Source organism: Micromys minutus (assembly GCF_963924665.1).
Source record: "Micromys minutus genome assembly, chromosome: 7".
NCBI lineage: Eukaryota > Metazoa > Chordata > Mammalia > Rodentia > Muridae > Micromys > Micromys minutus.
The window spans coordinates 31,306,384-31,333,527 of record NC_137976.1 but is presented as its reverse complement, the minus strand read 5'-3'; positions in this window follow the sequence as shown (position 1 = coordinate 31,333,527).

Below are 27,144 nucleotides of genomic sequence, written 5' to 3'. Positions count from 1 at the left end.
ATTAGAAGTGAGTTATTTTTATGATATAAAATATTTATAAATTTTATGATCATGGAATAAAGGGTCTTGGTTTTATGGTTATTTTCAAAAGCTAGGTTTGGTAAAAAAAATAGTTTCAAGAAGGGGCCCTGTGTATTAACCAGCTTAACCATTCTGTTTAGTCACATCTTTGTGCTTTTTGTACAAATATTATCTGAATTCAAGTATCTTCAAAACTTGCAACCTAAGCAATAACTGGGTTTTTTTCCCAGCTATAAAATCATTATTAAATTTAATCCATTTCAACTATAAAATATAAATGGAACTGGGAAAGTACATTATAAATTGAAAGACATAGTTATTAGTTAATAGTCACAGAGTTTATTGCCTTCAAAACAAATGTATCTAACAGATTGTTCAAGAAATAACTGAAGTCACCATGTAGTGCTTTAGAAAATTCTCACTAAACTCTCAGGGAACTGGGAAGGCTGCATGGTTTATGATGACTAATCAGGCCCATAGGACATGATGACTTCATGTTGTCCCTGTGCTGAGGTTGTACCACACATGCTCCTCTAAGACATCTTGTGGCTGCTGTCCTAGACTGCAGTTCATTCTAGCAGATGTTTAAGGAGGAAATTATTCGTTCAATTTGTTTATGAGTCAGAGGATTTTGTCTGAGCATAATTACATGAGGAGACCACAATTTATGAATGGATTGTATTCCAGAAGTCCATTTGTGAGTCAGTTGTTTGGGATGAAGAATACATATCTTATGTATAAACTAGTTTAAATGTTAGTGTTTCCCAAGAAGACCACAAATAGCTGCTTTAATCCATTCCTTGGCTGACAGAGTGTGTAGCTCAGTTCTGAGTTCCTGGATAAAGAATTTGGAGAGAACCCTTTCCCTTGATTGACCAGTTTGTTTGTTTTGAATCTAAATAAGACAGACATTTCTGTTTCTAGATGGGCTTATGGCATCTTGTTTTTCTCAAATGAAACACAACAAAACAAAACAGAACAGAACAATAAAACCCACCTGAAATGATAGGTCAAGTCTGACCCATCCATGACAAACCTTATGCTACTCTAAAACCATGAGCTTCTCCTCAGTCACCAACAGACACTTAGGTCATCGTAAAACAATGAAGATTTTTTTGAGCCCTAATGAAGTTAATAACTATTCCAGGAGTAGAATATTTATTTATGTAAATTACTGTCTTAGCTGGATTTTGTGATTTAAAAAAGGGAAGAAAAATTTCCAGATGTTGTAGAGCAATGGCATTTTCTGGTCAAGGGTAAGATGCAGGTCTCTCTGTTCTCCCAAATCTGCTTGAGACATTCTCTCTAATAAATTTGCTACTTACTTATTTACTACATTTACCTTTTATAAATATGTTGTCTAAATATTTCACCCCCATTTACCATTTGATAATAACAAATGTAGGTAAGAAGAAAATAATCAAGAATAATTTGATCAATACATAAGTAGCAATTTCTTTGACTATACTTTTTTGTTGTTGTTGTTGTTCTGACAAACCAGTAGATAACTAATACTTAAATATTTGGTTTGTTTACTGTTTAGACTAATCAGTGTATTCCCATGGTCAGTCTAGAACTTGGGCTTGACCCTAATCAAAGCTCAAAAAGTACTTAAGAAACAAAGTTTCAAATTAGATCATATTTCACCCATGTCATAATAGAGACAGGAAAGCACTTGAGTTAAAATATGCCCCTTAGACTGGCCATATATTTGGGAAAAGAAACAACATGGTCTTTTGACCAATTCTCCCCAGGCAAATCATGTTCCTTTCGATAGACATAATAATTAACTTTAGTTTTTATTACAAATAATAACGACTCACTGTTTCCGTGCATAAAGTCGTTTTGTCTTACTTCTGTAACAGCAGAAAGTAGTGAAAAGTTGAGAAAGGAAGCTACCATGGCTTCCTGGGCAAATCCCATATGCATTTGAGACAATTTGGCATGCTTGTAAAGAAAACTAATTTAAATAAGGAGGAAGACATGGAATGGGAGCTGCAAGCTTGCTTCCCACATGTGTTAGAGAAACTGAAACACATGAAGTATGGTTACAAGTAGTCTGACTTTACAAACACCACCTGCCATGAGGGCAGCTCGAAGCTCAATCTACTGAGCTAATGCCACACAGTGTGATTGGGATGTACACACATCATTTGCACAGACAGACGGGGTGGATCCACTTTTACAATTAGAACAGCTCTGTCGTTTGCTGAGTATTTGGGTGGCCCTTTCTAATTTACACAAAACACTGACATACAAAGCACTGGTATGTGAGTTCTGGCGAGAACAGACAACACAGAGCAGATGGAGTCGCCTGCGTGTTAGCAGGTATCAGTTAACGTACAGCTATGTAAAGCCTTGCTCTCTATTTGACTCAAGACTCTTTAACACTATTAACTCGAGACTTGAACTCTACAGCAGATGTCAATATCTGGTGTATTCTTTTCTAATGTATTATCTGTTCTAAATCTTTAATCACTGAAAAATTAGTCTTTAAGTGTTATTTTTGACAGTGCATGCTGTTTAAAGAACCCACCAGGATTAAATCCATTGTAATAATCAATAGCTTATTTGTTCCAAAACTTGCATAAATTTGCAATCTTACACAATATATTATTTGTAAGCTAAATATTCTAAAATAAAATCTGGACAGTCTACATTTTTTTTTATAATAAGCATATAGACATTTGATATGAAAAGTGTTATTCTGTATTGGTAACTCTTAACAAATCACACAAATGATAATTTCTCATTGGAAATATTTCTGTACTCTAAATGCAACTGTCCACATATATGTGTGTGTGTAGGGGAGTCAGAGATAAGAGGCTGACTTTCAGGAATAAGGTCTGTAATCTACCTCATTGATGCTGGCTCTCTCTTGTTCTGTAATGTTTAACTTACTCCAGGCTTTGCCCCAAAGTAAATACCTCAGTCTCACCTCCCATATTGAACTAGGAATTCGGGGATTACAAATGTGCATATCTGGTTTCCTATGTGACCTCTAGGGTACAAACTCAGATGATAAAGTTTGTGTCTGGCAAGTTTACTCACTGGGATACTTTCCCAAACCACTGAGTGCCATTGTTAAAACAATTCTGAGACAATTCCTCCAGGATTTAGAACTTGGAATTCTTTATGCATTCTGTGTATCAAGAAGTCGTCAATGTTGTTGATCTGAGATATCAATAATATCAGGTAAAATATTTTGCTAGGTCTACACTTATTTATTTGTAAAGATGCTTCACAGGAAAATAGAGCATATAAAGATTAATTTTCTAGTAGTATCTGAGAGTTTCAGCAGTATGGCAAAGCATCCTTGTGTGCCTTCTATTACCAGAGTTTGGGGCAGTACGCGTGACTGTAGTGTCTAGTTCATGTGTGGCAGCATACTGGACTTAGTGAGTAAAGTATAGCCTAACATCACATTAGTTCTCAAAACAGTCAATTTGGATGGAATGAAATGAGAAACTCCTTTGTTCCTCATGGCTGCTGGTCTGTAAAAATCTGTGGTTTGATTTGCAGTTCCGACACTCTAAATCTATAAAACTTATCTTGAATTGCAAGATGATCTAGTATTGAACTCAGACCTCTAACCAAATACTACTGCACTCCATACTTTTGTTTTCTATTTTCTTCAATCTGTCTGCAAAGCTCACTCCTGGTGTTTCTGTATATGTGACCATTCTGTTTCTACCACTTCTCAGGCCTTACTTCTGAGACTTCTTAAAAAATCTCACAAAATACGATTTCCTCATGTATTGACATTGACTTAATTGTGCATTTTCATAAAAATGTTCATTACTCTTGACAGTGGTATAAGCTTGTTAGGCAACCTGGATTAACAGAAAGAATGGTGTTAATGCCTAAGACCTCGTTTTGTTGAGTATCCTCTCAGTATTGAAAAGGAAGGAAAAGAGGGATTCTCTTGATTTTTATATTTTTGGTTATTTTGAGTATAACAAAGATTCCTGAAATGAAGCCACCATATGTTACTGACCCTAAACTGCATTTGTTTGAAAATTAGCCAACCTAAAGAATCTCTTTGTGTGAATTGACAAATAATAGATTAAAATCTGGTTCCTCAGGCTGTATGTGGATGGGTCTACACAGAATGCATATAAATTGCTTACCAAATGTCAATGGATGCTCTGTGATTATACAGTATCTTGATGCTATGGCTTTTGGATATCTAATAAATTATTGCCACTTGGGGGAGTTTGTATATATCATCCTTTCCTTGGTTCACAAAAGTGACTAATTATTGAAGAAGTAAAATAAATTGTTAGCATCAAAGAAATTAACATAAAAGAGTTTCACTATAGACAAAGGAAATGTCAAATGAATAACTAAAGAGAAGTTTACATCGGTTGTTTATTACAGAATGCTGCAAGTCATTATAGGATCTACATAATAAAAGATGCATGTTTTCCTGGGATTTTGGTTCAAATTGTAACATATGTTTCTATACAGAATGTTGAAAATTTTCTGATTGAACAAAGCATTTATAGTGATCACCAAACACGTTTACAGGAGAAAAAAGAACTCTTGAGGACTAATCAAAACAAGATGGACTTGATTTGCAGTATTGGCTCTTCCAAATGCCAAGTGGAGTTCCCCTGTACTAGTAAATGCCTGGACTCTGTGGGGAAGAACGAAGAAAGTGCCCCAGATTTGTGGACCTAGTGGATCTGGACAGATAGTTGTGTACAACTGGACTGATTAGCAGGATGAAAATTGAATAGAGAACCAGAATGAATTCTCCCCAACCTGTGGGAAATGGAAGTTCTGTTAAACTCTTAATTAGGTTTTGAATACAATGAGCAGACTTTTGTTTTTTGAGTTTGTTCATCATTGTGACAAATTTCAACTATTCAGCAAAACATAAAAGACATAAAAATTAGTGTATAATCATCAAGTCTTACCCATAGCATAGACAGAGAAATTGCATTTTTCATTGAGGTATCCAAGAAATTTGCTTATATTTCTTTCTTTATTGTAGAAAAAGAGTCCTTGATTTTTCTTGTCCTAACTTTTTGAAAAAAACAATTTCAATAATAGCAAGATGACAATGAACAATTAATTTCCTTAAGTTATATTTATCTTATTTGCAAAGTAGAACAATATTTCCTACATGTGAGCCTAATGATTTTTAAACTCTCCCTTAATAATCAATAAAAAAGCATTGAAGTACTACTTGGCTTCATCTGTGATTTTCAAAAAGATTATTTTTCTTAGATATATTAAATAAATTTGTAAATAAAAGCGTTATTCTGAAAAAAAAAAAAACAGTAACATATTAGAGATGCCTCCTGCATAACAGGCCTCAACTTTGGTCAGAACCCTGGTCAACCCACATGACTAGAGAAGACACAGAGTAAGGAAACTTATTCTGGTTGTGTGGCTAACTGAATACTTTGTTACAAACTGCCTTCTGAACATCCATATTTATACCCATAAATTAATGTTGCTTTCAACCCTGGTCATTCATGTAAACATAATTTACTGTGGAATGCATTTAATGCAGAGACTCCTATCCGGTCAAAGTGCTTACAAGAGTAAGTGATTGTTGATAGTCAAGCTCTAAATGGGATGTCTGTATCCCATGGCCCAGGGATCATTACAGCAAAGTTGTAGAAAGAATGGAATAGCCAGAGGAAAAGGAGCAGTGCTGGGAAGTGTTGCCTTTGCAACACTTATGAATTCACTTAGGGAAGAATGTTAGGCTCTGAATGACTGTGTATTATTAACATGAATATGGCCATGTCAAGGATCCTAATTCCATAGACCCCATGAAAATAACAAAGACTTCCCTTTGTGAGGCTCAGAGGCTTGGCAAAGTCTCTTCCTAGATCATGTACACAAATGGTGGAGATTTACCTAAACTAGTGTAAGCAATGAGTCACAGAAGAAAAGCATCCTCCCTGATAACCACAGTCTGAGAGTGTTCGCTACACACACCTATCACCGAGGTTAGCCTGCCTCCTCTTTGTTTAGGATAAGTACTATAAAGGCAGGGAGTTTCCATGCTGGCACTGGTACAGCCTCATCAGATCACATGGCTCATCTAGTTTCCAGATTTCCTGGTCATGTCTCCGAGTCTGTTCTTTATTTCTTTTCTCATTGCCCCAGTCAGACCATGCCAACTCTTTGAGCCTGTAAGTACCTATACAAGACTTGTGCAAATTTGAACTTGTCAATATTCTGTCATGCGCAGGAGAGTGGCTCATGAGGCCCCATTCCTCTCTAAGGATCCACGGACAGAATTGTTTCTGGAGGAGTGGTTGTCATGCTCTTCATGTTAATTCTCATTTGTAACAATTTGTCTGTATTTACTTTCAAATGTTATCCTCTTTCCCTCCACTCTCATTCCCTCTCCCATTGCCTCCATGAAGGTGTTCCCACACCCAAGCACACTCTCCTACCTCAGCAGCTTGGCATTCCTCTTCACAGGGAAAGAAGCCTTCATCAGACCAAAGGCCTCTTCCTATTGATGTAAGACAATGCTGTCTTCTGCTGCATACGCACCTGGGGTCATGGGTCTCTCCATGTGTACTCATTGGTTGGTGTTTTACTCCATTGAGCTGTGGTATGTTTGGTTGGTTGATAATGTTGTTCTTCCCATGGTGTTGTAAAGCCTTTCAGCTCCTTCCATCCTTTTTCTAGTTCCTCCATTGGGGTCCCCATGTTCAGTCTGATGGTTAGCTGCAAACATCCTCATCTGTATCAGTATGACTCTTGCCTCTGAGAAGGCATCCATATCAGGCTCCTATCAGTAAGCAGTTCTTTGCATCAACAATAGTGCTTGGGTTTGGTGGCTGCATATGGGTTTGATCCTTATGTGAGGCAGTCTCTAATTCATCTTTTCTTCAATCTCTGATCTTCTATTTGTTCCTGCATATTCTCCTGAGTATGTTGTTCTCCCTTCTAAGAAGGACGGGGGGCATCCACCTTATGGCCTTCCTACTTTTTCAGGTTCATAATTTCTGTGAATTATTTCTCGGGTATTCTAAGTCTTTTGGGCTGGTATTAACTTACCAGTGAATGCATACCATGTGTGTTCTTTTGTAACTGGGTTACCTCACTCAGGATGATAGCTTCTAGTTCCATCCATTGCCAAGAAATTCCATGAAGTCACTGTTAGTATTTCATTGTGTGAATGTACCACAATTTCTGTATTCATTCTTCTATTGAAGGACATCTGGGTTCTTTCCAGCTTCTGGCTATTATAATGAAGGCTTCTATAAACATGGTGGAGCATGCATCTTTGTTATATGTTGGAGCATCTTTTGGGTATATGTCCAAGGGTAGTATAGCTGGGGACTGAGGAGGTACTATGTCCAATTTTCTGAGGAACCACCAGACTGATTTTCAGAGTGGTTGTACCATCTTGCAATTCCAACAACAATGGTGGAGTGTTTCTCTTTCTCCACATCTTTGCCAGCCTCTGCTGTCACCAGATTTTTTGATCTTAGCCATTCTGACTGGTGTGAGGTGGAATCTCAGGATTGTTTTGATTTGCATTTCCCTGGTGACTAGAGATGTTAAACATTACTTTTTTTTTTTTTTTTTTTTGTCTTCTAGACCGGTTTTCTTTCTTTCTTTCTTTTTTTTTTTTTTGATTTTGTTTTTTTTTTATTTTTTTGTTTATTTATTTATTTTAACAACTTTATTTTACAAAACAAAGATAAATGTACAGATTTTAAGCATTTTTTGCATAAAATTATACAATACATTTTTGTCAGTACTTTTTTTCAGATTTTAAAATAATTTTTACATAAAATTGTATGAATATATTTTTTAGTTAGTACTTGATATTTTTAAAAGTTTGATAGTATGCATTGAAAACTTCATAGTTACAATGAGCATAAAGTACATGTAAAACAAAATGTAACATGGAAATAGTCAAAGTTTTCTCATTTCTTTAGGTGCTTCTCAGCTATTCAATATTCCTCAGTTGAGAATTCTTTGTTTAACTCTGTACCCCATTTTTAATAGGTGTTTTTGATTCTCTAGAGTCTAACTTTTTGAATTCTTTGTATGTATTGAATCTTAGCCTCGTGTCAGATGTATGATTGGTAAAGATCTTTTTCCAATCTGTTGGTTGCTGCTTTATTTTGAAAGTTTTCTTTGCATTACAAAAGCTTTGCAATTTTGTGATGTCCCATCTGATAAGATTCTTGATCTTAGAGCATAAGTTATTGAAGTTTTGTTCAGGAAATTTTCCTTTGTGCCTACGTGTTCTAAGGTCTTCCCTAGTTTTTCTTTTAGTAGTTTCAGTGTACCTGGTTTTAGGTGGAGATCTTAGATCCACTTGGACTTGAGCTTTGTATAAGGAATTAAGAAAGGATCAATTCGCACTTTTTGCATGTTGACTGCTAGGTGAATCAGTACCATTTGTTTAAGAGGCTATCCTTTCTTTTTCATTGAATGTTTTTAGCCTCTTTGTCAAAGATCAAGTGACCATAGGTGTGTGGTTTTATTTTTGGGTCTTCAATGCTATCCCATTGATCTACCTGCCTATCTTTGCACCAATATCATGCAGTTTTTATCATGATTGATCTGTAATACATCTTGAGGTCAGGGATGTTGAGTCCACTGGAAGTATTTTAATGTTGAGAATGGTTTTTAATATCCGGGGTTTTTATTATTCCAAATAAATTTGTAAATTGCTCTTTCTAACTCTATGAAGAATTGAGTTGAAATTTTGTTGAGGATTGCATTGAATCTGTAGATAGCTTTTGGCAAAATGACCATATTTACCATATTGATCCTTCCAACTCATGAACATGGGAGATCTTTTCACCTTCTGAGGCCTTCTTCAATTTCCTTCTTTTTTCTTTGAAGTTTTGTTATGCAGATCTTTCATTGCTTGGTTGGGTCACAACAAGTTTTTTTTAAATATTATTTTGGATTATTGTGAAGGGTTTGATTTCCCCAATTTTTCAGCCTGTTTATCGTTTCAGCAGAGGGAGGCTACTTGTTTATGTTAATTTGAGTCAATTTTATATTCAGCCATTTGCTGAAGTTGTTCATCAGTTGTAGGAGTTCTCTGGTGAAATTTTTGTGGTCACTTAAGTATACTATCATATCATCTGCAAATAGTGATTATTTTGACTTCTTCCTTTCCAATTTGTAGCCCTTTAACTTCCTTTTGCTGTTTAATTGCTCTGGCTAGTACTTACAGGTCTATATTCAACATGTAGGGCTAGAGTAGGCAGCTTTGTCTGGCCCCTTGTTTTAGTGGGATTGCTTAACAAAAAACTCTTATACAAAGAAAACTAATATAACTGTCTTTATTCCTATGGCCAAGACTATGGCTACCTAATTTGTTTAAAAAATGTGATTAAAAGTAATTAACAGTTCATTCAATTTAATAATCAAATAGGCTATATTGTTGAAAATTATCTCAACACACTGTCTTGAATTATGTATTAAGTGGCAGTGATGGATGAAGAGGAAAGACAGATGCAATGTTCAGGACTTTGTGCTGGGAGGAATCATCAGAGCTTCTCTATGCTTCTCCCATCCCATAGTGACTGTATCCTTTACCATAAATCACATTTTACCTGCAGTATATCATCATCAATGTCACCTAAAGACAACCAGAACCTACCAAGTATAAATTACTGCTCAAGAGAATGTTAGCCACACTGAAAACTATCTTCATATTTCTGAGCTTCTGATAAAATATTAACCAGATACTACGCAATCTGAATATTTATTAGTCACCAGACTGAATGGATATCAATCTTCTATCTTCATTTTTAAATGTAGATAAATAATTACTTGATAGGTGCTTTCTACACATAAGGGAAATTATTGAGAAAAATTTTCTGTATACCCCCAGTATGACTTGTGGACACGAATACGTATTCAATCTTGAAAGGACATTCAAGAACAAAATAAAACAAAACAACAGTGACATAAATCTTTAATTTATTCAACAAATTACAATGTAGTGATTGTTTAGTGGAAAAATGTTTGATTTTAAAACTTATACAGTAGCATTTTCCCTTGGCAAGCTTTTGCAAGTTCAATGTAAAGATTGTTTATTCACTGTGCTTATCAGAGAATGCTGTGAATATGTACATTACTCATTATTATATGCCAGTACTTAAGACGTGGGAAGCATCTTTAGATTTTGCTTTTCAAACTTAAGATACTGGCTACCTGGATTCTAGCCAGTTGCTAAAAAATATAGCAGATCAATGTGAACAATATTGACATTTTGATTCACTCTGTACAAGTTTATGATTAATAGTAATACTTATTTAATAAAAACTCTTTGTTCTTGCATATTTTAAATATTTAATAAACATTGTTATTTAATTTTAATTTGAAAATTTGCAACAGATGTCAATATACTATAGACTTTATTTAATGTATTCCTGTTTTGAATTCATTACATAATGGCTCATAAGAAGCTAACAGAAACACACTGGTTAAAAATAAAACACTATCTTTTGTTATTTCTATCCTGGCAACTATTTTACTCGTACTTTAAAATTCTGCAATCCCGTTCATAGGGAGATTGTAGAATGAATGAGAGTTCAAGGCCTGACTTAGTTATGAGGAACAATGATAGATAATAACAAAAGTCAGGTCTAGACATGAGAGTGGGCATATAAACTAATGAAGTGGGCAGAGAGTCTACTAGAACCATCTATATTGTAAAGATCATGTTAAAGCAGCGGGACAAACTAGCTGTTTTACTAAATAGCTCTGGAAGGGTTAGCTGTTAATATATAATAAGTCAGTTGATAGAAATCATGAACTCAAATGAAAAAGCTGAAAAATAAATTTTAAGAAGTCAAAAGAAAGAACAAGCAAAAACTGACTTTTTATTAGGTGATTTTTTTTATTAATAATCATTTTATTTATTTACTTTTAAAATTTTATCTCCCTTCCCTCCACCAACCCACACCATCCTCCTCCTCTATGTCTCTAAGAGGGTGATCCTCACAGTTTGTCTGTAAGAGGGTTCTCTCCTACCCACCCACCCACTCCTTTCTCACCCCTCTAACAGCCCCCTTCCCTGGGGCATCAAGCCTCCACAGAAGCACCTTCCCTCCCACTGATGCCAGATGAGGCAGTCTTTTTTTACATATCACAGGAACCATGTATATTCTTTGGTTGGTGCTTTGGTCCCTGGGAGCTTTGAGGAGTCGCTTTAATTGATACTGTTACTCTTTCTATGGGTTTGCAATCTCCTGGATATATCTTAATTGGAAATCCCCCTCAGCTGAAAATTATGTGAGGAAATATATTATTTTTACCAGTACGTGAGAACTTTTATTGTAATCTAATGGAGGAGAAAGGAGAAAGACAAGTCTCAGGCGAGAAACCAATAGTTGCAAAGCACACACAACTCATGCTAGATTTATGTATTAAGCATAGAAAAAATTATTACAACTCAAAAGTCAGGATTTCCACTTAATCATGTATTCAAAAATCAGAATAGCTATTTCCATGAAAGAAACAAGCAAATGACTAAAATCATTTTGGAATTCGCTTCTCAACCGTCAGTAAGGTCCATGAGTGCCTTCATTATGCAGGCACTAGGAAGGCTAATATTTTAGATGACAATTCTCAGTGCAGTTCACAGTTAAAGACAACTAAAAATATTATATCTTCAAAGTACTAAAAGCAGGAGAGATAGTCTTCAACAAAGAAAAACATACCACTAAGTTATCCAATACCAAATGGTTAACCCTGAAAACAAGCATACAAATGATATTATACATATTGAACAGGTTATATTTAAGAATGTATATGTATACACATATATGTATATAACATTTTTATTTAAACAACTTTATTTTTTTAAAAAAAGAGATAAATGTACAGATTTTATAAGCATTTTTGCACGAAACTTGACATATTTTTAATGAGAAAAAAAAAAAGCTATGAATATGAAAAGGGCCCAGAGTACTATATAGGAAAGTTTGAAAGAAGGAAAGGGAAGAGAGAAATGATAAAATTATGTTATATTCTCAAAACTAAAATAATAAAGAGTATTTTATAATCCTTCCATACTACACTGAGTTCTCTTTTTATATAAGGAAAAATGAAAATATCTGTTAACAGAGACTGGAATGTAGATGTTCTTACCAGATTTAATGATAGAAATACAAATAAATAAATATAGGCATGAGATGGTAAATAGAGAAATAAACTTTGGTATATTTATTTAATCAAATATGATTCATCTGAAACAAAGATTGCTTTTTATTAAAGAAATATTATTTCATATGTCTGTACTGGTATCAGAGAGCTGGAGCAGGCAGATTAGGAGATAGTTAATAGTACCTTATTAATTTGTTAATATATCACTAGTAAAATGAATTTGAAATACTTACTGGCAGAAACCAGACAGAGATGCCTCCTCAGGGACTATGGTAGTGTCATAAAGATACAGCTGAGCATGCTTGCAGCTAATCATCACACTGAACACAGAGACCCCAATGAGGGTGCTAAAGAAAGAATCAAAGGCTGAGGATAGCAGTGTCTGACATCAATGTGAGAAGAGGCCTTTGGTCCAGGGAGAGCATGTTTTCCCAATGTAGGGAAATGCCAAGGCAATGGGGTGGAGAGGGTGATTAGGAGAGAGTGCACCTTTGTGAAGGCAAATAGAGGAGGAGGGGAGATAGGAGTAGGGTGGGGGAAAGGGATAACATCTCAAATGTAAATACAGAGAGTATCTAATAAAAAATGAGAAAAAATGAATCTGAGAAATGCTAAGGAGAAGAAAGTGAAGCCATATGATAATGAGCATTCATACTGGCAAAGACAAACCTTATAAGGACAAACTATGGAAGTATGTCTGTCAAGAATTTAGGGTGGGACCAAAAGACTGACTGAAAAAGACAAAAAAAAAATGTGTGTAAGATGGCTCTATATCCTATGTAATTCATCAAAACTTGAAACTGTTGAAACACAGGATTAGTCCCCATACCATCTTTAGCAGTATATCCTTAGCTATGGTCATAAACTGTGCCAAGCTAACCTATAGAAGTGAAATATATCCTCACCCCTGATTCCCTCCTATCTGGCTTTTCTCTTTATTAATTTCAGAGCCCTTACAAGTTTATGCTATTAATTTACTCATTTATTTGATTTATATTTTATATCTTCTGATAGAATTTAACATTTCTCTCAAGTATAGGAAGGTATAACCTTGCCTTCCAATATAGGATAGATTGACTATCCCAAAATGAGCCTTTTTTTATGACTTTACCAAAAACCCAGGAGAACGTTAACACACAAGATCACAGCTAATTCCTGAGGGATATAAACAATTATTGACTATTTTTATATAAATAAAATATGACTGATCGAACAAATCTGGTTTTAAAGTCCTATTTATAGGACACCGGATGTAAAAATACCTGGATTACAATTTTAATGATCAAAATAAATAAATAAAGGGGACACAGAGGAGAAGTAATAGAATATATGACAGAAAATGAATGAGATATACGAATCCTGCAATATTTCTTGTTTTCTTATAAAAACAAGGAAACCAATGTGTCATCTCCTGAAGAGATAACTTCCAAAGTTTAAGGGATCTTGGCCATCACAGATATACAAATAATATATGGCTCTACAGATATAAAGTGCACAAAGACACGGCAGAATGGTGCTTGCTCCAGGCTGAAGGAAAGAAAGGTTGGTCTATGTTTAGAGTTTCAATTTTGTAAGCTGAAAGGAAGTCTGGAAGTCGGTAGTTAGTCGATAGTTGCCCTGCAATAGGGATGTCTTTAGGGTCACTGAATGGTATAGTAACAATGGCTAAGGAAACATATTCTGATGAAATGTATACCTAACCACAAAAGTTTTTGAAAAAAATTTCAATGTAGCATGGCTACCATGACTATAAAGAGAAGGTGGAAAACGAGATCTTAAATGTCCACATGAATTAAATCTCTATAGAGAAACATCCGGTAGCGTGATATCTGATAGTGGCTTTGAGAGGAAATTGCTCATTAGTGACAAAGAGAGCCACGACATCTCTTGAATAACTAGAATTGTATCCTCTTGCACCTGGGTTTTCTTTGTAGGTCTCTCTCCCTAACATTATCCAGAGTTGACCCGTCTGAGCTCCAGAGCTCTGATGAGCTCATAACCCGTGGTAGTGTAGTTTTTAGAGATTCCATTGCAGTGAGTAGGGCTGTCACAGAAGAAAGTGCAGGAGTGTATTTATGGCTCCATGTAATCCATACGTTTCTACTTTATGAACATAAATTTCTCCAGGGAGTGACACAAATTCACATAATGTTCTGATGTGTTACAATTTGTATTTTGATCTCTGCTTTAACTGACAGAGGTTTTAATATTAACCAGAATACTCCCCAGTGATGTTCACATATAGACACTAAAAATTAGCATAGTAATTCAAGTTAAAGTATACAGTTTCTTCTTCAAAGTTTTTAAATTTCATTTGTTCCTCTTTTTACTAAATAGAAAAAAAATGACTTTTTAATTTTTAAGTGAGTGTACTAGCTCTGACATCCCTGTAGGTTATTTCTTGAGTCACCAGTGGGTTGCCACCTTGGAATACCCTTTACTAATTCTCCACAGGCATAAACAATGCAAAGGATTTTCTTTTAATATACTACTGGTTATAAAAATGAAAAACATATAATGTGCAATAATAATTTACAATGTAGTAGCATAAGGTCTAATCTCATTCCTGCAGAGAAGAAAGTATCTCAGTCCAAATCAGATCAATGGGGTAGTTCGCAAACAAAAGAAGCAGCTCACTCAGAACAACAGGAGGTGTTCCAAGGACGCCCAATGAGTTCAGCAGATTGTATGCAATGGCAATGGGCGGCGGGGGGGAGGGGGAGGGTTACTCTGAAAACCAAAGCTCTCATGAAGAGGGTGGTGAAAGCCATTCCGAGGTTTGGTATCAGTTTCATAAGTTTCTCCTTGTTCTGCATTAGCACCAAAAAGTCCTCCAGCATCTATATCAAGATACTTAGCTCTATAAGGCTTGGCTTATCATCACATGCAAATTCTGCCATATGCTGTGTTTAATAAAACTGGGGATTTTAAAGGCAGCTACGCGATCTTTGTGAGTGGGCACCATTTTGGAACTCTTGAAATGAAAATCTTTCCTGGAGTGAATGCGCCCATTAACATTTAGCAGTATTCCTGTCCTTAACATAAACATCAGCTTAATGATTTTCCCATATCTTCTTGATATAGATTAAGATTCAGCTAGTAGCTCAAAAGACCATGTACCTGTTTAGCTCCTTCCCTTTCCTAGGATTTGTCTATATTTGTCAAAATTGTATTTAAGGTTACTAGTGACTAAATCATATATTTTGCCTGTTTCGAGAAGGTGAATTTATTCAGTGTAGTTCTCTTTTTGATCTAAGCTTTTTCACTGTTTATTACTTGGCATAAAAATAAGATGCAATTTTACTCAAAGGTTGAAGATGATCTATTATTAAAGTAAACCTTAAAAAAGATCACTGAAACTGGAAAAATAAACTTTTCAGATGCTAAAAATATTTTAAAATGAATAAAATATGTAATTCCTATCAAATATATAAACCCGGAAAAATTAAAGGCAAGATGCAAAAACTTATGTGTTGTTAATGAAAAACTGGGTCATATGGGCTTCTATGAATACTGAACCTTTGATATTCACAGAAAAATGGAAAAATGCTCCAAATGAAGGAGATTATAAAGTGAAACAAATCATGCTGAAGAATACACAACAATTTAACATTAGAACATAGATTATTCTCTAGAATAATATATGACTTTATGGATTTTATTTTGGTGGAGTTACTAAAATTTTAAAAAGTGGGATGGCGTTGACCTGAAATCTCAAATATTGAACTCCAGTAATATGCAGGCTAATGTTTGACAACTTACTGTTGGGGGATGGTCTTATGGACTGTGTCTTTAGATGTTGATTTCCACGCCTACACATCTGGTTGTGGGCCAGAAGTTGGCATGATTAAGCCTCTCTGGGTCTCAAAGTTATGTAAAAATTGTTTTCTGTCACTACTTATTGCTTAATAAATTGCTCATCAGCCGGTTAGCTGGGCAGGAATTCTGATCCCAGTGAGGAGGTCCAAAAGAAACCAGAGCTGAGAAAAGACGAGAAGAAAGTATAGAGACAGCATGGGGATAGTCCAGAAAAGTTTGCCATAAGGTCACCCCAAGACAGCAGCCAGGAAGACACATGGATCAGAGTGAGCCCGGGAAAGACCAGAGGACACATAACAGGCATGTGGCTGGCTAGTAGGTAGCCTAGTCTGGTTAGAATGTCCCAGAAACTGCCCAGCTTAGGGCTTAAAGCTTGTTAATAAAATACCAGGTCTCTTTGCCAGTTAACCAGGAGATATAATATTCTAGAGAGGGTGTAAAGAAACCCTTCAGTTATTTGGAAACAAAGGAGCTGTAGAAAACCCCTCAGAGTATTGCCTTTACACTTGGATCCCAAATGGGGCAACAACTATAACCTGTATAGCTTGCTTTTCTACCTGTATCTTAGTTTCTGAACTCAGAGGCTTATCTTTATTTTCAGTTCTTAGGCTTTAAGTTTGGGCTTGTTCCCCAACTAGCTCATGTTTGAATATACCTGTTAATACCATTCTTTTTTGTTTGTTTATTTAGTTTTTTTCTGTAAATTGAACAACTTTATTTTGAAAAACAAAGAAAAATGTACAGATTTTAAGCATTTTTGCATAAAGGAATATGAATACATTTTTGTCAGTACTTGATTCTTTTAAAGGTTTGATAGTATGCCATAAAATCTTACTAGTTACAATGAGGATAAAGTACATGTAAAATAACATGTAACCTGGAAATAGTCAAAGTTTTCTTGGTGTGTAAAGATTAAGCATAATGGTTTTTCATTTTCTTTTCTTTTTTTTTTTGGCCTTTGTTTTTCTTGAACTTCATATAGTCTGTGAGTTGTTTCTGGGGTGTTCATAACTTTCTGAGGTTAGTATCCAATTATCACTGACTGCATATTATGTCTGCTCTTTTGTGACTGGGTTACCTCACTCAGGATGACATTCCCTAGATACATCCATTTTCTTAAGAATTTCATAAAGTCATTGTTTCTGATAGCTGAGTAGTACTCTATTGTGTAAATATACCTCGATTTTTGTATCCATTCTTCTGCTGAAGGACATCTGGGTCCTTTCCAGGTCCTGGCTATTATAAACAGAGCTGCTATGAACATTGTGGTGCATGTGTCTTTGTTGTATGTTGGAGCTTCTCTGGGGTATATGCCCAGAAGTGGAATAACTGGGTCTTCAGGTTGTACTATGTCCAATTTTCTGAGGACTCCAGACTGGCTTCCAGAGTGGTTGTACCAGTTTACAACCCCACCAACAGTGGAGAAGTGTTCCTCTTTCTCTGCATTTTCACCAGCATCTGCTGTCATCTGAATCTTTGATCTTAGCCATTCTGGTTGGTGTGAGGTGAAATCTCAGGGTTGTTTTGATTTGCAATCAGCCACATGACTGGTTTGTTACTGCTCCGAGTTTTATATGTCCAATTCCTTCAAGTTCCGTGAAAATCTCCTGTGCCTGACTAACTGCTGGAATTCATATCTCTCTACCAGATCTCCCTCCTCTTATTTCTTTTCTCTTGCTAGTAGGCCATTGGCTTTTTATTTTCAGGTGATGCTTCCACACTGTATACTAGAGATTCTCTCTACTACATGTTACCAGGGAGATAGAGGAGAGGATGAGTGAAGACAAACCTTGGTGAAAGTGTTCCTTGTATGGTCAAGTTCAAGGTACCAGTGTAGTCATAGGACTACAGTATTGGAAAGGCATGCTCCAACTGGATGTCAGAAACTGTAAGGAATGTCACATTTTTTTGGGGGGTGATTTTACTGTTAAAAACATTCAAAGGTTCTCAACGTTATTATGACACTAAGGAATAGTGTCTTTGTCCTCCCTCGTTCTAAGTATTATCTTCCTGATTGATGTTTTTAATCTAGCAGCCAGCCACTATTTTTGCTTCTTGATCACTATGGTCATCTGTTTATTTAATTTTATTTAACTAAATTCATTGAATTTATAAAGCTTATTAATATTGTGCATGTATGTCTTGTGTTTATGTGTTCACCGCAGTAAATATACAAAGATCAGAGTTAAATTCTCTGTAGTTAAATTTTCCTTCCATCTTGTGGGATCTGGGATTAAATCCCAGCCATCCAGCATAGGTGCCTCTGCTACCCATGAGTCATCCCGGTGGTACTTGGCAAAATTTTAAAACATGACATTTGACTATTATTAAAAAAAAGAATGGAGTTGGTAGAAACCAACTCAGCTAGGCAAATTCTTTTCAACTGAACATTTTATGAACTGTAGACTGACTATTTGATGGAAAAGTATAGAGCTGCTGTTGAAAAATGTTCCATGTGCAAAAGACAGACTGGATGAATAACATTTGGCATGAACAAAAGAAGGTACAATACCTGAAACAAGTGTTTCAAAAATACGATAAAATGTTGAAATGTTAAATCAAATAATTATCTTCAAACATTACATACCTTATAAATATGAATTTTAGTGACTTACTTTTTAAAAATTCAGCTGGTAAATAAAATTAATTATATAAATGGACTTTTTCTCTTATTTTGTGTATGAATGTTGTCCCTGTGTGTATACATGAACACAATGTGCCAGCCAGAGGCCAAAGGGTGTCCTTGAACTGGAGTTACAGGGGGCTGTGAACCGTTATGTGAGCACTAGAAACTGAACTCAGGTCCTCTTCAAAAGTAAACAGTGCTCTTAACTGCTGAGACATGTCTCCTGTTTTGGATAGTATTTCTATCAGTGATGTTCTTGGCTCTGGCCTTCAATGCATAGTCCATTGACCACCAGCCTTGGCATTATTTTATAGCTTGTCAAAATGCAGGGTTGAGGACAATCTGCAATACTGTAAAGATACGCTTGAGTGTTAAGAGGTTCCCTGTAAGTACATTGATCCTGAAAGCATTCATTCTGATGAGGTCGAGTTGCTATTTGCCACATCCTTCTTCCAGCCGACTTCCTCATCTCTGTCTACCTATAACATACCCAGTCTGACTCAGGACTTTCTCTTCCTTCTCAGACATGCACGTGGCTTTGTTGTGGAACCTACAAATCTCCCTTCTGCATTTAACACTTTATATATTTATTCCTAATTGGTTTGTTGTCCTATGCAAAGCACGTCTGCCTTCTTTTTCTTTGTTTCTTTCTAGTCTACACAGAACATATGGTTGGTTAGAACCATTTCTCATAACTTTTACATAGTGTAAAGGGAAAACTACAAGTTCTTTCATTATCATTTTGAAAATTCCTTTGTTAGAGCCACTGAATAATTGCTTAGGCATTTGTTTATAAAGATACTATTGGTTGGCTGCACTATTATTTAGCAATAAACTGCTACGACCTTCTGATATTACATGTTAATTTGCATACTTAAAACTAGAAGCTATGACAATGGTTTTCATGTAATGAAAAGGTAACTCTAATGTTTGCATGTATCTACATGGAAGAATATTAACTTTTCTTTTTTTGATATTGATTGCCTAGTGAGATATGACTGTCATATTTTCTTTCATCAGCTAAACAGGCTTCCTTTCAGTTTTCCTACTTTGAATCCTTGCTTCATTGCTATCTTCTAGATATTAAATTACGAATTGGATATTTAGTATAGGTGTTTGAAAGTTTGATTCTAAACTCACTGTAAGGAGCAAAACCAGGCAATAATCTATACAGTGCTGAATAACTATGCAGTTTAAATATAGAGTTCAGTACATCTATTGATCGCATTTTTAGGTTTTGGGCTCTAGTGTGTTGTTTTAATGTATGTGTCTTAGAATAGAAATATTTTTATAGCCTTCTTTTACTTTTTTTTTGCGATCCAGCCATTCAATCATTTATTGTTATTCTTGGAGAAAAGAAGATATGTATTCAAGTAATCTAAAGAAAGATGCCCTTTCTGATGGTCTTCATAAAACTTCATTTTCTTCAACAGCTAGAGAAATTCTTGACCTTCAGAAATGTTCTCATTACCAATTTAAAAAAGATGATACATTTGTTTTTTATATTATAAAGATTAATAGAAGGGTTATACTTTGGTATATAATAAACATGTAAAATTCCATTGTTTTCTATGTTATGCTTTTAATTATTACTTAGAATTTAATTTCTTTTGTCAAAGTTTGAGTCACATGAACATTTCTTGCAAAGAGCTTATCCTGATTCTTACTGCAAAATAAAACAATAGTTTGCTAACTTCACCTTGCTCGGAGTGTGATTTCATCTGTCACACCCTGTTGTAGCTCACACCTATGTCTATTTGTGCTAATGCACTATGATACTAGAGATTATCACACCATGGTGTGACAGCACACCTATATCTATTTATGCTCATACAGTGTAATGTTAGAGAAAATGTTATGGTCATACTGCTTTGGTTATCTTTTTAATCCAAGTTCCCCACTTTTGTTGTATTTCATCCATATTGCCCTTTCTGTGAACTGTCTGAAATAATATTTGGAGGAGTTATAAACACGGAATAATAAATTCAATTGGATCAGTAGATATTCTCACTGGGACACAATTTTCTCACTTGTATAATGACGAAGGTGAGCTGCATCAGATACCACAGTCTGCTCGCCTCTTCCTTAACAATATTTTGATTGATTACTTGAGTTAAAAAAAAAAAAAAAAACTTTCTTTAGATTATTTCACCACATATCTCCTTTACTCCAAGAATGGCAGTAAATGAATGAATGAAGAAACAATGAAAGAAGAACCTAAAAGAGGAAATTTTTCTTTTGTGAGATACAGACATATAAAAACCAACTGAGAAAAAATAATCTAAAAAATGCACACAGTAGCAGTACTGAAATATGAATTTAACTGTATAGTTATTGAGCACAAAACCTTGTCTTGTAGCCTGTGTAAGTTATTGCATGGTTTTGCTTCTTTTTTCAAGGCATCTCCATTTATTATTATTATTATTAGTAGTAGTAGTAGTAGTAGTAGTAGTAGTAGTAGTAGTAGTATTTTCTTCTTCTTTTACACTCCAGATTTTATTCCCATCCTGATTCATCTCCCGACTTTTCCACTTCCCGTACCTGCTCCTAGACCCCTGTCTCCACTAGGATGTACCCACCCGGCCCATCTCGCCAGATCTCTAAAATCCCTACGGCCTTCAGTTACTTGCGGGTTAGGTGCATCATCTCTGACTGAACCCAGACCTGGTAGTCCTCTACTGAATATGTGTTGGGAGACTCTTATCAGCTAGTGTATGCTGCCTGGTTGGTGATCCAGCATCTGAAAGATCTTAGAGATATAAGTTAATTGAGACTACTGCTGTCCCTTCAGCCTCACCCTCCTCCTCAGCTTCTTCCAGCTTTTTCCTAATTCAGTCACAGGTGTCAGGAGTTTCTGTTCATTGGTTGGGTGTAAGTATCTGCATCTGACTCTTTCAGTTGCTTATTGGGTATTTCAGAAGGCAGTCACGATAGGGCCCTTTTTGTGAGTGCCGGATAACCTCAGTAGTAGTGTCAGGCGTTGGGGCCTCCCCTTGCAATGGATCCCACTTTTGCCTTGTCTCTGACCTTTTTTTGAGGCTCTTATCCATTTCTGTTCCTGCAGTTCTTTCAGACAGGAAAAATTATGGGTCAGATTTTTGACTGTGGGATAGCAACCCCATCTCTCATATGACGGCCTGTCTCTCATATGCTGGAGGTAAGCTCTACTAGTTCCATCTCCCCAGTGTTGGGCATTTCATCTAGAGTCCTTTCCTTTGAATCCGGAGAACCTCTCATCTACCAGGTCTCAAGTACATTCTGGAGGGTCCTCCCAACCTTCTCCCTCCCCAGGTTACTGATTTTCATTCTTTCTCCTGGCCCTCAGGGCTTTAGTCCTTTTCCCCCACCCAATACCAGATCATGTTCCCCTGTCCCCAATGCTCCATCCCCTTTTCCTCCAAGGTCCTTCCCTCCCTCCCTGCTTGTGGTTGCTTTCTTCTCCATCCCAAGTGGGACTGAGGTGTCCTCACTTGGACCCTTCAGCTTGTTGACCTTTTTGTGATCTATATCTTGGGTATTGTGAACTTTTTTGTGGCTAATATCCACTTATTAGTGAGTAGGTAGCATGCATATCCATTTAGGTCTGAGTCACCTCACTCAGCATAATATTTTCTAGTTCCAACCATTTGCCTGCAAAACTCAGGATGTCCTCATTTTTAACAGCTAAGTGGTATTCTGTTGTGTAAATGAACCACATTTTCTGTATCCGTTCTTCTGTCCTGGGACATCTGGGTTGTTTCCAGCTTCTGGCTATCACAAATAAGGCTGCTATGAACATAGTGGAACATAAGCCCCTATGGCATGGTGGGGCATCTTTTAGGTATATTCCCAAGAGTGGTATTGCTGGGTCTTCAGGTAGATTTATTTCCAAATTTATGAAGAACATCCAAATTGATTTCTCTAGTGCTTCTACCAGTTTACAATCTCACCAGCAATAGAGGAGTGTTCCTCTTTCTCTATATCCTTGCCAACACGTGTTGTCACCTGAGGTTTTGATCTTAGCCATTCTGATTGGTGGAAGGTCAAATCTTGCTCAAGTCTAAGTGGATCAAGGGCCTCAACATAAAACTAGTTACACTCAATCTAACAGAAGAAAAAGTGAGAAAGATCCTTGACTCATTGGCCCAGGGAGAAATTTCCTAAACAGACTCCAATGGCTCGCACTCTAAAATCAAGAATTGATAAATGTGACCTCATGAAACTGAAAGCCTTCTGTAAGACAAATGACATAGTCAATAAGACAAATCAGCAGCCTACAGATTTTGAAAAAGAGACCTAATATCCAAAATATATAAAGAAAAGAAGCCAACCATTCAAAATCCAGACCACCCATTCAGAAAATAGGGTATAGAACTAAACCGAAAATTCACAACTGAGGAATGTCAAGTGGCTGAGAAACACTTAAAAAATGTTCAAAGTCCTTAGTGATCAGGAAATGCAAATCAAAATGACCCTGGTTTTGCTTCTTACTCTGAGATTGAAAACATGAATCATATTTTCAAATACCTATATTCAATTGTTTCAAGTATCCAATTGGTAATGTCATATCTAGAAGTAAGGCAGGTTGCATACCAGTCAGTCTCTGTAGACACCATTGTGGAAAATGTTTATTTAGAAAAAGTTAAAGGTTTAATAACTCATCACATATTACTAAGCAAATAAATATAAACATTCTTTATAAACCTAGGCATTAAAAATTTAGACGATATTAACATTTTTCCAGAGGTAGCGTTGAAAAGACATATTTTAAAACTTTAATACATGAATATGTGTATGATATACTATTTATTGTAAAAGATTCAGCACTTACTTAATCCCTCAATCAGTATTCTCATTCTCCAATCATATCACAGCTGACAACGTATGGTGGTCTGTGAGCATTATTATAACTTCATCTTGTTTATGGCATCCACCTGCAAGGAAATCATGTTTTTACGGGATGGGCCTGGACCTTTTATAACACTAACACTCTGGTTCTATGTTAATTCTGTTTTATTTACGTAGCATGGCATGGTGGCTGAACCTGTATTTAAAGCATATTTGGAAAGGGCTCTCTTAGTTAAGTTTTCTAATTCTATGTTCAAGATTTAAAGGATTTGGTTTAACTTTCTAGTAATTTGAGTTTTCATTAAAATTAACTGTCAAATTTTATGGATCACTTTTTAAGACTATCTATAAATCTAATATATATTATATCTATCTAATATATATTTTCATATAGATGGAGGTAGAGCAGAATCTAATAAACTGTGGCATAAAGGGATATATATGCAGAATTAATGATTTAACACTTGTTTTTGATTAAAATAATATATAAAATAATCTGGAGAGGAGTTAATGGGATGGAAATTGTGAGATATCTCCTGTGTCCTTTTGCTCACCATGGTTCTTTCTTTCCAATATTCCCTAGTAAGTCTGGGCTCAAGGTCCCTAGAGAGATTGAGTGAATAAAAAACAACCAATAAACAGGAAAAACAGCAATGCTTTCTGGATCTCTGAATTTATTTTCAAAATGCTAAACCTTTTGTTCTATATGAAAGTCAAATGCATGTTGGAAACATTGCAGGTCATGTGAAAACAGTTCACATGTTTGAGAAATAGAAGAAAATGGTCTGCCCCTCACAACTTGGGATTCATCCAAAACCCTGACACTATTATTGATACTGTGTTTTGCTTGCAGACAGGAGCCTAGGCTGGCAGTTCTATGAGAGGCAACTATGAGCAACTGAATGAGACAGATGAATGTACTACAGACAACCATTGAACTGAGGTTGGGGACCCCTCTGGAAGAGTTAAAGAAAGGACTTAAGGAGCTGAAGGGGATGGCAACTCCATAGAAAGACCAACAGTATCAACTAACCTGGACCCACGGAAGCTCCCAGAGACTAAGCTACCAATGAAAAAGCAAACATAGGATGGTCCAAGACCCTAGCACATATATTACAGCAGAAGATTACCTTGTCTGGCTTCAGTTGTAATGCATGCCCCTAATCCTTTAGAGAGTCTTATTGTACCAGGAAAGGGGGATATCTGGGTTGGTTGGGGGAGCACCCTCTTAGAGGTAAAGTGATGGTGGAATGGGGTGAAGGGCTCTGGGAGGGAGGGCCAGGAAGGGGGCAACCTTTTGAATATAAATATATAAAATAATCAATTAAAAATTGTTTGCTCATTAGATGAGCCATTCTAATTTGGTACCTCTTTTTTTTTTTTTTTTTTTTTTTTTTTTTTTTTTAATTAATAGAACTGTAGTCAGAAAAACCCTTTTAAAACAAGTTTCAAAATAATTGAAAGGTTTAGGGCCGACAGGTAGGGTACTTCATGCCCAAAGCCCTGGATTAGTTCTCCTGCACAATATAAAGCCAGGCACAGTGGCATACATGTGGAGGCAGGAGGATCAGAAGTTTGTAGTCATAGGTATGGCTTATAAACAGAGGACACCACCTAACAGCAGAAGTCGTAGTGTTCTGATGCTTATGATCTTTCCACACAAAACCCTTCCAACATGCTCCCTGAGCTTTAAGTGTCATGTTTGTATGTGTATGAAGTTCACTGGCTCACCAAGGTCAGTTTTTCTCTGCATTTTGACCAGTCTATGGATTTCTGAATTGCTCTCATCCTATTGCAAGAATAAAGAGATATTTTTCGATTAAGAGTGAGACCTACACTTATATAAATATATTTAGCATGTGTTTATAAATATTTAGGTGCAGTTGAAAATTATACTGGCTTAGGAATGTGTCAGTAATAGGTTCTTCTCTAGGGCCAACCATCTCACCAGGTTAGTTGGCTAAGTTTACAGTGCCAGGCATAAATTTCCTTATGTTGAATGTGTCTAAAGTTAAATTAGGCAACTTTTAGCTGCCCTGAAATTTAAATATCACTAATGCATCTTGTTCTGGTGACTGCTGTGTTTTGCAGATTTTCAGATGGTTAGAATTAGTTATTGCTTTTCTCATTGGCAGCCTATATAGCAGCTTCAGATATTATGAAAGCTAGTTTTTATAAATGATGCTTCCAGGTTGGTTTGAGTTTGATTCATCCAAATACTGCATTAGAGTTACAAAGTATCTTCTTCAACAGTCTCACATCACCACATGCTGGGAGCAACCAAGGGTGATGGTGAGAATCTATATTATTTTGGGAATCTCCTCTCTCTCTCTCATGAATCTTTTATAGATACATTATCAATTTTAATGAGAAAACAAAAGTTCTATACAAGTTAACTGGGATTGTGTCTTGATACAATAGAATCTGTGGTAAATTTAATATATTTTTCTGAATGTTAAAATTCTATTTATAAAGTGTTTATCATTTGTTGCGTTTGTATGCTGTTCTTAATTTTTTCTTTTACTTAAAGAATGACTCTGGGTAATTTGTTCAATCTAAGAATATATTTTTACGTTAATTTTAGAGTTCATGTATGAAAAGAAGGACAAAATAGCCTTATAGAGACATAATAAGCTTTTAAAAATGCCAGTTCAAAAGGAAAAATGTTTTGCATGAGGAAGGATTAAAGTTAAAGAAATTAACATAAGAAATATATATGATAGAAAACCACATGCTATACCAGAGAAACTGTACTTGAAAGCTAAAGGAAAAAATGACACATAAAAGAAAAGCAAAAATACAAGAGAAAAAGCTTGATGACAATTACTTTATACACACACACACACACACACACACACACACACACACACACATATATATATATATATGTATATATATATATATATATATACATATATATATATATATGCATGTATGTATACACACACACACAGTGATGGTTCTGAAAATTTCTGGATTCTTTATATAATTCTCCAGTTAGTGTATAGATTCTTTTAACTATTTTAAATATCATCTCTAATTTTCCTACAGAAGTTTATGAGAATGTTTTGGCTAGACTAGTACTTCAACTTTTTGTAAGGATGCAAATGAATAAAAATGAATGATGAGGGTTTTACAAACCCTAATCTAAGAGCTAAGTACTTTACTGGATGTCTTTGGCAGTATTGATTTTCTGCATAGTATCTTCTCTAAATACATATATGTTCCTGGGTTTGGGTATAGTTCACTGATAGAATACTTGCAGTGCACATGTGAAACCATGGGTTCACTTTATAGCACCATGAGAAAAACTACAAAACAATGTGCACTTGTAGCTTTAAAATTGTAGCTAAGATATATGTGTATACTCAAGCATGAACTAATAATACTGCTATGGGATGATAGCACTTAACTGAGTTCTGTGATACTTAAGAATGAACACTGTATGGACCAGTTAAGTTTATTGAGATACGTACAAGGTAATCATCATGTGATGATTCTTTTCCCTTGACCAGTTTATCTCAACTTAATCCTTGTTATTCATTTGTTTCACATTGTTTTTTTTTTTTTTGACATGTCTTTCCCAATTATCAATTACTAGATATATATGCATTCCTTCCATGTTAAAATAAAATCTATTTTTATTTCAATATCATTTTTATTTACATAAACTGTTATTTTAATTATTGTTAATGTTTTTAAAAATCTGCTTTTATTCTTCATAG